Below are 12609 nucleotides of genomic sequence, written 5' to 3'. Positions count from 1 at the left end.
GTAGCATCAATCTGCATCTTATCTTCATTATCCTCTACCCCTTCCAGTATTATCATATCGATAATTACTCTCTACAAAATGTAGAGTACAGGCAATGCTTATGAAGAAGATTCTGTGCTGAAATTCTTGAGTTATCCTTCCCTTGACATGGAGAAGGGCATTATAAAGCCGGTGTTAACTATTAATGTAAGTCAGTCCTTCTAAAGCCTTTATCCTCAACTGCTGTTTAATTTTCTCATACTCCCTATCGTTTAATACTATTTAGTTTGCTGTTTCTACCAAAATGCATGTTCATAAGAACCGTAAGTTCTAAGTTTTACTTGTAAAACCAAATTCCTTATTCATACCATGCACATTACTTAATACTTCCTATATGTATGCTTGTTTTTCTGGATCTATAATCCAGTGTGTGGTGAAGCAGCCCACGTTTGCACCTTGTCATCTCCTGTTTTATCTTACTGATGTGGCTGATGATATGAACAACATGCCATGCACATTATCCAAAATAGATACAATGATTTTCTTCGCCCTTCATCTATGCTTGTTATGTTGACATGGTAATCCAGTAGTGTGGTGAAGCTCCCCGCATTATGAACAATGCCAAATTATGCTATTGATATTTTGAACTTACTCATTATTTTCTAATTTGAAATTGGATAGAATTGATAGAATAGTTATCATCTTTGTTTGTACACGTGCAAAACATGTCATCTCTCTGCTTTGCGTCAGGGTGATATGCCTGATGGCATGCACAAGTCTGCTGAAGGCTGTGAGACAAACCCAACATATATTGCAACAAAGAAGGCAAAACATCTTGAAGATAGCGAGACAACCCCAAAGTCTTGTCTTGATGCAGTGTTCAAGTTACTTGAGACTAACAGTCAGACAAGCTCACAGAATACGTTGTCTGAATCAGTCCGACTTCTTCAGTCCCAAGTTCTAGCAGAAAGGCATTCTGCAACTCAACTTCGACTTGAAGTCCTATCTATAAGAAAGATTGCGGAGAACACCAATGAGAACCTCATCGCTAAATAGCTACACCTGGAAGCTATGACCGACATGCTAGGCCGGTCTCACAGCCTTGCTCAGCAGCTTGCGCAGCAGTTCCCCCGCAAGGCTAACCTTTCTGAACTGTCTTGGATGTGGTCTCGATTCAGTATTATTTTGTTACGCTGCAATGGTGCCCAGTTTTTGTAATCTGCTTCTTCGTTGCGCTTTATGATCACTGGTGGCGAACTTCGATGCCCAGCGGATGTAATATACCTTAAATCCTTTATTGAATAGTGTAGGTTTATTCTTAGTTACTATGCCGTAATTTCTTTATTGTATAGAGTAGGTTTGTTCTTAATTCCTACTAGTTACTGCCATCATTCGCTATCTGAAAACAAATCAGATGTAGTCGACCGGACCGAAACATTCGACTCTAACGGGCCAGGTTTTTAGCGGGCCATAATTGGGCCGGCCTGCGTCTTTCTTGGGCCCGAATAGTACTGGCCATCTCAGGCCCGGCCCTGTCGGCCCACCCAGGCCTGGCCCTAAAATCCAGGGCCTAGGCCCGATGGGCTTGCCCATGGGCCGGGCTTGGGCCTGAGTTTTGAGCCCACCAGCAGGGCCTGGACGGGCTTGGGCTTGGCATTTTGGGATTTTAAGGAAGAGGCCCGGCCCACGGCCCTAAGCCCTAAGGGCTTTTCAGGGCTTTTTACCAGATGGGCCGGGCTTGGGCTTGAAAAGTAGGCCCGATGGTAGGGCCTGGGCCTTAGTTTTTTGCCATGGGCTTTTTCAGGCCCGATCCGGCCCATGGCCAGATATAGGCACGAATGACTGGGGCCTTCACACATTGTGCCAGGCCCAAACTTACACCGGCCTATATTTTAGTTGGGCCTTTTGTCGACCCAGCGCTTAGTTTGGCCCAGGTAGCGTTGGGCCATTAACAGGCCGAATATTGTACTGGCCTGTTATGGCCGAGATGAAACCACGGGCGTTTAGCAGGCCAAAATGCATGTTGGGCCTCAATTTTCACTAGTCATCGACGGGCCTTCACCAGGCCGAAATGTAGACCGGGCCGTTTTGGGCCCAGTTAGCTCACGGGCCGTTACCAGGCCGAAACATATCTCGGGCCTTAGTTGGCCCACTGATATCATGGGCCTTTAAGAGGCCGAAAGCTTAGCACAGGCATCAATGGGACGAATTATGCGACAGGCCTTTAACAGGCCCAAAGTCACGTTGGGCTTAACTGTTGCCACCTTTAGCACGGGCCGTTAGTGGGCCCGATGTCCCGTCGGACCATATATGGCCCATGGGCAGCACGGGCCATTCCCAGGCCGAAAGTCAAACCGGGCTGAAATGGGCCCATGTCTACATTAGGCCTCTAACAGGCCGAAAGTCATTGGGCTGTAGTTGGGCCCAAATATTCGGCGAACAATTAACGGGCCAGATCTGGCTTCGGGCCGCAAATGGGCCCAAATATTGGGCGAACAATTAACGGGCCAGATCTGGCTTTGGGCCGTAAATGGGCCCAAATATTGGGCGAACAATTAACGGGTCAGATCTGGCTTTGGGCCGTAAATGGGCCTTTATTAAGCAGGTCGTTATTGGGCTGGCCCACTAGTACCTTATTAAGTGTTGGAAATATGCCCTAGAGGCAATAATAAATAGGTTATTATTATATTTCCTTGTTCATGATAATCGTTTATTATCCATGCTAGAATTGTATTGATAGGAAACTCAGATGCATGTGTGGATACATAGACAACACCATGTCCCTAGTAAGCCTCTAGGAGACTAGCTCGTTGATCAATAGATGGTTACGGTTTCCTGACCATGGACATTGGATGTCGTTGATAACGGGATCACATCATTAGGAGAATGATGTGATGGACAAGACCCAATCCTAAGCCTAGCACAAGATCGTGTAGTTCGTTTTCTCAGAGCTTTTCTAATGTCAAGTATCACTTCCTTAGACCATGAGATTGTGCAACTCCCGGATACCGTAGGAATGCTTTGGGTGTACCAAACGTCACAACGTAACTGGGTGGCTATAAAGGTGCACTACAGGTATCTCCGAAAGTGTCTGTTGGGTTGGCACGAATCGAGACTGGGATTTGTCACTCCGTATAAACGGAGAGGTATCTCTGGGCCCACTCGGTAGGACATCATCATAATGTGCACAGTGTGACCAAGGAGTTGATCACGGGATGATGTGAGTTACGGAACGAGTAAAGAGACTTGCCGGTAACGAGATTGAACAAGGTATAGGGATACCGACGATCGAATCTCGGGCAAGTAACATACCGATGGACAAAGGGAATTGTATATGGGATTGATTGAATCCCCGACATCGTGGTTCATCCGATGAGATCATCGTGGAACATGTGGGAGCCAACATGGGTATCCAGATCCCGCTGTTGGTTATTGACCGGAGAACGTCTCGGTCATGTCTGCATGGTTCCCGAACCCGTAGGGTCTACACGCTTAAGGTTCGATGACGCTAGGGTTATAGGGAAAGTATGTACGTGGTTACCGAATGTTGATCGGAGTCCCAGATGAGATCCCGGACGTCACGAGGAGTTCCGGAATGGTCCGGAGGTAAAGATTTATATATGGGAAGTCCTGTTTTGGTCACCGGAAAAGATTCGGGTGAAATCGGTAATGTACTGGGACCACCGGGAGGGTCCCGGGGGTCCACCAAGTGGGGCCACCAGCCCCAGAAGGCTGCGTGGGCCAAGTGTGGGAGGGGACCAGCCCCAGGTGGGCTGGTGCGCCCCCACACCAAGGCCCAAGGCGCATGGGAGAGTGGGAGGGGGCAAACCCTAGGTCCAGATGGGCCTTAGGGCCCATCTAGTGCGGCGCCCCCCCCTCTCCTCCCCTTGGCCGCCCCCCTTGATGGGATCTAGGGCTGGCCGCCTCCTATTGGAGGTGGAAACCCTAAGGGGGGCGCAGCCCCCTCCCCCCCTATATATAGTTGAGGTTTGGGCTGCCCAAGACACACGAGAACGTCTCTCTTTCGGCGCAGCCCTACCCCTCTCCCTCCTCCTCCTCTCCCGCGGTGCTTGGCGAAGTCCTGCGGGATTGCCACGCTCCTCCACCACCACCACGCCGTCGTGCTGCTGCTGGATGGAGTCTTCCCCAACCTCTCCCTCTCTCCTTGCTGGATCAAGGCATGGGAGACGTCACCGGGCTGCACGTGTGTTGAACGCGGAGGCGCCGTGGTTCGGCGCTTAGATCGGAATCAACCGCGATCTGAATCGCTACGAGTACGACTCCTTCATCCGCGTTCTTGCAACGCTTCCGCATCGCGATCTACAAGGGTATGTATATGCACTCCCCTTCCCCTCGTTGCTAGATTACTCCATAGATTGATCTTGGTGATGCGTAGAAAATTTTGAATTTCTGCTACGTTCCCCTACGGTGGCATCATGAGCTAGGTCTATGCGTAGTTTCCATGCACGAGTAGAACACAAAGTAGTTGTGGGCGTCGATGTTGCCAATTCTTCTTGCCGCTACTAGTCTTATCTTGTTTCGGCGGCATTGTGGGATGAAGTGGCCCGGACCGACCTTACACGTACGCTTACGTGAGACAGGTTCCACCGACTGACATGCACTAGTTGCATAAGGTGGCTAGCGGGTGTCTGTCTCTCCCACTTTAGTCGGAACGGATTCGATGAAAAGGGTCCTTATTGAGGGTAAATAGAAATTGGCATATCACGTTGTGGTTTTACGTAGGTAAGGAACGTTCTTGCTAGAAACCTATACAAGCCACGTAAAAACTTGCAAACAACAATTAGAGGACGTCTAACTTGTTTTTGCAGCATGTGCTATGTGATGTGATATGGCCAGAAGATGTGATGAATGATATATGTGATGTATGAGATTGATCATATTCTTGTAATAGGAATCACGACTTGCATGTCGATGAGTATGACAACCGGCAGGAGCCATAGGAGTTGTCTTTATTTTTGTATGACCTGCGTGTCATTGATAATGCCATGTAAGTTACTTTACTTTATTGCTAAGCGCGTTAGCCATAGAAGTAGAAGTAACCGTTGGCGTGACAACTTCAAGAAGACACAATGATGGAGATCATGATGATGGAGATCATGGTGTCATGCCGGTGACAAAGATGATCATGGTGCCCCGAAGATGGAGATCAAAGGAGCAAAATGATATTGGCCATATCATGTCACTATTTGATTGCATGTGATGTTTATCATGTTATGCATCTTATTTGCTTAGAACGACGGTAGTAAGTAAGATGATCCCTTATAAAATTTCAAGAGAAGTGTTCCCCCTAACTGTGCACCGTTGCGAAGGTTCGTTGTTTCGAAGCACCACATTTTGATCGGGTGTGATAGATTCTAACGTTCGAATACAACGGGTGTTGACGAGCCTAGCATGTACAGACATGGCCTCGGAACACATGCAAAACACTTAGGTTGACTTGACGAGCCTAGCATGTACAGACATGGCCTCGGAACACAAGAGACCGAAAGGTCGAACATGAGTCGTATAGGAGATACGATCAACATGGAGATGTTCACCGATGATGACTAGTCCGTCTCACGTGATGATCGGACACGGCCTAGTTTGAGTCGGATCATGTATCACTTAGATGACTAGAGGGATGTCTATCTGAGTGGGAGTTCATTAATCAGATGAACTTAATTATCATGAACATAGACAAAAAGTCTTTGCAAATTATGTCATATCTTGCGCTTTAGTTCTACTGTTTAAGATATGTTCCTAGAGAAAATTTAGTTGAAAGTTGGTAGTAGCAATTATGCGGACTGGGTCTGTAAACTGAGGATTGTCCTCATTGCTGCACAGAAGGCTTATGTCCTTAATGCACCGCTCGGTGTGCTGAACCTCAGTGTCGTCTGTAGATGTTGCGGAACATCTGACATACACGTTTTGATGACTACGTGATAGTTCAGTGCGTATTGCTAACGGTTTAGAATTGTGGCACCAAAGACGATTTTTGAAACATCGCAGAACATATGAGATGTTCCGAAGACTGAAATTGGGATTTCGGACTAGTGCCCACGTCAAGAGGTATGAGACCTCTGACAAGTTTCTTAAGCTTGCAAACTAAGGGAGAAAAGCTCAATCGTTGAGCATGTGCTCAGATTGTCTGAGTACCACAATCGCTTGAATCGAGTGGGAGATAATCTCCCAGATGAGATAGTGATGGTTCTCCATAGTCACTGCCACCAAGCTAGTAGAGCTTCGTGATGAACTATAACATATCAGGGATAGTTATGATGATCCTTGAGCTATTCACGATGTTTGACACCGCGAAAGTAGAAATCAAGAAGGAGCATCAATTGTTGATGGTTAGTAAAACCACTGGTTTAAGAAGGGCAAGGGCAAAAGGGATACTTCATGAAACAGCAAGTCATTTGCTGCTCTAGTGAAGAATCGCAAGGTTGAACCCAAACCCGAGACTGAGTGCTTCTGTAATGAGAGGAACGGTCACTAAAGCAGTGCTACCCTAGATACTTGGTAGATGAGAAGGCAGGCAAGGTCGACAGAAGTATATTGGATATACAATATATGAATGTGTACTTTACTAGTACTACTAGCAGCACCAGGGTATTAGATACCGGTTCGGTTGCTAAGCGTTAGTAACTCGAAATAAAAGCTGCGGAATAAACGGAGACTAGCTAAAGGTGAGATGACGATATGTGTTGGAAGTGTTTCCAAGGTTGATGTAATCAAGCATCGCATGCTCCCTCTACCATCGAGATTTGGTGTTTGCGTTGAGCATGATTGGATTATGTTTATCGCAATACGGTTATTCATTTAAGGAGAATAATGGTTACTCTGTTTATTTGAATAATACCTTCAATGGTCTTGCACCTAAAATGAATCTCGATCGTAGTGATACACATGTTCATGCCAAAAGATATAAGATAGTAATGATAGTTCCACATACTTGTGGCACTGCCATTTGAGTCATATTAGTATAGAACGCATGAAGAAGCTCCATGTAGATGGATCTTTGGACTCAGTCGTTTTTGAAAAGATTGAGACATGCGAACCATGTCTATTGGTATATATGCATGAAGAAACTCCATGCAAATGGATCGTTTGGACTCACTTGTTTTTGAATCACTTGAGACATGCAAATCATACCTCATGGGCAAGATGACTGAAAGTCCTCGTTTTCAGTAAGATGGAACAAGAGAGCAACTTATTGGAAGTAATACATTTTGATGTATGCAGTCCAATGAGTGCTGAGGCATGCAGTGGATATCGTTATGTTCTTACTTCACAGATGATTTGAGTAGATGCTGAGTGTATTTACTTGATTAAACACAAGTCTGAATTATTGAAAGGTTCAAGTAATTTCAGAGTGAAGTTGAAGATCGTCGTGACAAGAGGATAAAATGTCTGTGATATGATCATAGAGATGAGTATCTGAGTTACGAGTTTGGCACACAATTAAGACATTGTGGAAAGTGTTTCACAATTAATACCGCCTGGAACACCATAGTGTGATGGTGTGTCCGAACATCATAACTGCACCCTATTGGATATGGTGCATACCATGATGTCGCTTATCGAATTACCACTATCGTTTATGGGTTAGGCATTAGAGACAACCGCATTCACTTTAAAAGGGGCACCACGCAATTCCGTTGAGACGACACCGTTTAGAGAAACCTAAGTTGTCGTTTCTTAAAAGTTTGGGGCTGCGATGCTTATGTGAAAAAGTTTCAAGCTGATAAGCTCGAACCCAAAGCGGATAAATACAAACCCAAAACAGTTGGGTATACCTCCTATTTCAGATCTGGAAGCAAAAGTAATTGCTTCTAGAAACAGGTCCTTTCTCGAGGAAAAGTTTCTCTCGAAAGAATTGAATGGGAGGATGGTGGAGACTTGATAAGGTTATTGAACCGTCACTTCAACTAGTGTGTAGCAGGGCACAGGAAGTTGTTCCTGTGGCACCTACACCAATTGAAGTGGAAGCTTATGATGGTGATCATGAAACTTCGGATCAAGTCACTACCAAACCTCGTAGGACGACGAGGATGCGTAATACTTCAGAGTAGTACGTGATCCTGTCTTGGAAGTCATGTTGTTGGACAACGATGAACCTATGAGCTATGGAGAAGCGATGGTGGGCCTATATTCCGACAAATGGTTAGAAGCCATGAAATCCGAGATAAATGGAACTTTGAGAAGAAGACGGACGTGGACGGTAATGTTACCGTCTATGAAGCTCGACTTGTGGCAAAGAGTATTTACACAAGTTCAAGGAGTTGACTACGATGAGATTTGCTCATCCGTAGCGATGCTTAGGTCCGTCGGAATCATGTTGGCATTAGCTGCATTTATGAAATCTGGCAGATGGATGTCAAAACAAGTTTCCTTACCAGTTTTCGTAAGGAAAGGTTGTATGTGATACAATCAGAATGGTTTTGTCGATCCTAAGGATGCTAAAAGGTATGCTAGCTCCAGCGATCCTTCTAAGGACTGGAGTAAGCATCTCGGAGTTGGAATGTACGCTTTGATGAGATGATCAAAGATTTTGGATTTATACAAAGTTTATGAGAAACTTGTATTTCCAATAAAGTGAGTGGGAGCGCTACAACATTTCTGATAAGTATATGTGAATGACATATTGTTGATCCGAAATGATGTAAAATTTCTGGAAAGCATAAAGGGTTGTTTGAAAGGAGTTTTTCAAAGGAAGACCTGGATAAAAGCTGCTTACATATTGGGCATCAAGATCTATAGAGATAGATCAAGACGCCCGATGATACTTTCAAAGAACGCACACCTTGACATGATTTTGAAAGAGTTCAAAATGGATCAGCAAAGAAGGAGTTCTTGGCTGTGTTACAAGGTGTGAGTGTTGAGTAAGACTCAAGACCTGACCACAGAAGAAGAGAGAGAAAGGACGAAGGTCATCCCCTATGCTTTAGACGTAGGCTCTACAGTATGCTATGCTGTATACCGCACATGAAGTGTGCCTTGCCATGAGTTGGTCAAGGGGTACAATAGTGATCCGGGAATGGATCACATGACAGCGGTCGAACTTATCCGTAGTATCTAGTGGACTAAGGATTTTCTCGATTATGGAGGGGAAAAGGAGTTCGTCGTAAAGGGTTACGTCGATGCGAACTTTGACACTAATCCGGATGGCTCTGAGTAGTAAACCGGATTCGTATAGTAGAACAATTATTTGAAATGGCTCCAAATAGCGCGTGGTAGCATCCACAAGATGACACAGATATTCATAAAGCACACACAGATCTGAAAGGTTCAGACCCATTGACTAATAACCTCTCTCACAAGCATAACATGATCAAACCAGAACTCATTGAGTGTTAATCACATAGTGATGTGAACTAGATTGTTGACTCTAGTAAACTCTTTGGATGTTGGTCACATGGTGATGTGACCTGTCAGTGTTAATCACATGGTGATGTGAACTAGATTATTGACTCTAGTGCAAGTGGGAGACTGTTGGAAATATGCCCTAGAGGCAATAATAAATAGGTTATTATTATATTTCCTTGTTCATGATAATCGTTTATTATCCATCCTAGAATTGTATTGATAGGAAACTCAGATGCATGTGTGGATACATAGACAACACCATGTCCCTAGTAAGCCTCTAGGAGACTAGCTCGTTGATCAATAGATGGTTACGGTTTCCTGACCATGGACATTGGATGTCATTGATAACGGGATCACATCATTAGGAGAATGAAGTGATGGACAAGACCCAATCCTAAGCCTAGCACAAGATCGTGTAGTTCGTTTGCTCAGAGCTTTTCTAATGTTAAGTATCACTTCCTTAGACCATGAGATTGTGCAACTCCCGGATACCGTAGGAATGCTTTGGGTGTACCAAACGTCACAACGTAACTAGGTGGCTATAAGGGTGCACTACAGGTATCTCCGAAAGTGTCTGTTGGGTTGGCACGAATCGAGACTGGGATTTGTCACTCCGTATAAACGGAGAGGTATCTCTGGGCCCACTCGGTAGGACATCATCATAATGTGCACAGTGTGACCAAGGAGTTGATCACGGGATGATGTGAGTTACGGAACGAGTAAAGAGACTTGCCGGTAACGAGATTGAACAAGGTATAGGGATACTGACGACCGAATCTCGGGCAAGTAACATACCGATGGACAAAGGGAATTGTATACGGGATTGATTGAATCCCCGACATCGTGGTTCATCCGATGAGATCATCGTGGAACATGTGGGAGCCAACATGGGTATCCAGATCCCGCTGTTGGTTATTGACCGGAGAACGTCTCGGTCATGTCTGCATGGTTCCCGAACCCGTAGGGTCTACACGCTTAAGGTTCGATGACGCTAGGGTTATAGGGAAAGTATGTACGTGGTTACCGAATGTTGTTCAGAGTCCCGGATGAGATCCCGGACGTCACGAGGAGTTCCAGAATGGTCCGGAGGTAAAGATTTATATATGGGAAGTCCTGTTTTGGTCACCGGAAAAGTTTCGGGTGAAATCGGTAATGTACCGGGACCACCGGGAGGGTCCCGGGGGTCCACCAAGTGGGGCCACCAGCCCCAGAAGGCTGCGTGGGCCAAGTGTGGGAGGGGACCAGCCCCAGGTGGGCTGGTGCGCCCCCCACCAAGGCCCAAGGCGCATGGGAGAGTGGGAGGGGGCAAACCCTAGGTCCAGATGGGCCTTAGGGCCCATCTAGAGGGGCGCCCCCCCTCTCCTCCCCTTGGCCGCCCCCCTTGATGGGATCTAGGGCCGGCCACCTCCTCTTCGGGGTGGAAACCCTAAGGGGGGCGCAGCCCCCTCCCCCCCTATATATAGTTGAGGTTTGGGCTGCCCAAGACACACGAGAACGTCTCTCTTTCGGCGCAGCCCTACCCCTCTCCCTCCTCCTCCTCTCTCGCGGTGCTTGGCGAAGCCCTGCGGGATTGCCACGCTCCTCCACCACCACCACGCCGTCGTGCTGCTGCTGGATGGAGTCTTCCCCAACCTCTCCCTCTCTCCTTGCTGGATCAAGGCATGGGAGACGTCACCGGGCTGGACGTGTGTTGAACGCGGAGGCGCCGTGGTTCGGCGCTTAGATCGGAATCAACCGCGATCTGAATCGCTACGAGTACGACTCCTTCATCCGCGTTCTTGCAACACTTCCGCATCGCGATCTACAAGGGTATGTAGATGCACTCCCCTTCCCCTCGTTGCTAGATTACTCCATAGATTGATCTTGGTGATGCGTAGAAAATTTTGAATTTCTGCTACGTTCCCCTACATTAAGTTCTATGGGCCTTTGACTGGGCCGGCCTTTTTAACCTATATGGGCCTCTGTTGGGCCCAGCCACATGTCGACGTATCATAGGCATGTCTCCTCCAATGGACGGGCGACATCTGGCCCACTGACGAGCTGACAGGTGTTCCCTTCGGCCAATCAGAATTTTACACATGGAAATTTCCCATTGGTCAGGGCTGTTAACGGGTTATCGGATCCCACATCCGACCCGATAGCTTAACGGCGTTCCGTTACGGTGGATGCCACGTGTCGGTCACCCTTGACGAAAGCACTTCTGTGACGCGCGATTTATCGTCATGGAAGTGGACACTTCCCGTGATGATAATTTTGGCAATGCCATGGAACACTTCTACGACAGCACATGTATGACTATCTTGATTCTGTCATAAATTTGTCATGGATGTACATGCATGAAAGAAAACGCGACCTACTGTGACAAACACGTATCATCACGGAAGTGTATTTTTTTTGTAGTGAGATGCTCGGATTGCTGGGTTCGACCTACATCAAACACTCCGTATGTATCTCATCCTTAACTACCTTGCCTTCATGGTTGTTGTCTGTATCAAGAGGTAGGCACCACATCTAAATTGTGCATTATTCTGTAATGAAACCACACATCACCCCTTCCCAATGTACATCATTTTGGGACGCATGCAAGAGGTGCTGGTTTTGTGGTGCCTCTCATGCGATTTTTATGATGGTTCAATCTATTAGCCCAAGCGGTTTATCGACAACAACAACTGTCATTTGACCAAACAAAAGATTCATTGGTCCGTCTTATGGTAGGTCATGGCGACATGCATGTATGACCAAAGTATTGATCATTACGTGCATCTGCCCCACTCACACGAAGTGGGAGGTGGTGGGCCAAGCATCCTAGCTAGGTATGACATTATGTCATTATATATATCCTAGCTAGGTGGTTGTAAGGGTCCTTTCGAGTTTGCGAGGCAGGTGCCACCAAAGTTATGCATTGTCTATTTAAAGTTTTAAACATCCCCAATATTCATACATATATTTGGCCCCTTCCAGGTGGTTCTTAACTTCTAGCCCCTCTCATAAATCTTCAACGACGCGCCCAACCGTGGGCCCGCGGGGTCAAAGTTGTGCACTGGTTCTTGACTTCTGGCCCCTCTCATCGATATTTGGGCCACATGCTGGTGTGGCTATCTTTTGACCCTCTCTAACGTTATTTTCTGCTGCAAAGACTCTGATGACCCTCAACGGACACGGGGTATAATATCTTAACCGTGTGCGATACAACTGCGATGTGAATCACCACGACCGCGCAAAGCGCGAGCAAATTAAGGTGGAGGTACTGGATCAACCGTGTGC

This window comes from Aegilops tauschii, chromosome 4 (assembly GCF_002575655.3).
Source record: "Aegilops tauschii subsp. strangulata cultivar AL8/78 chromosome 4, Aet v6.0, whole genome shotgun sequence".
Lineage (NCBI taxonomy): Eukaryota > Viridiplantae > Streptophyta > Magnoliopsida > Poales > Poaceae > Aegilops > Aegilops tauschii.
The sequence above is the reverse complement of the archived record's forward strand: the minus strand, read 5'-3'. Positions refer to the sequence as shown.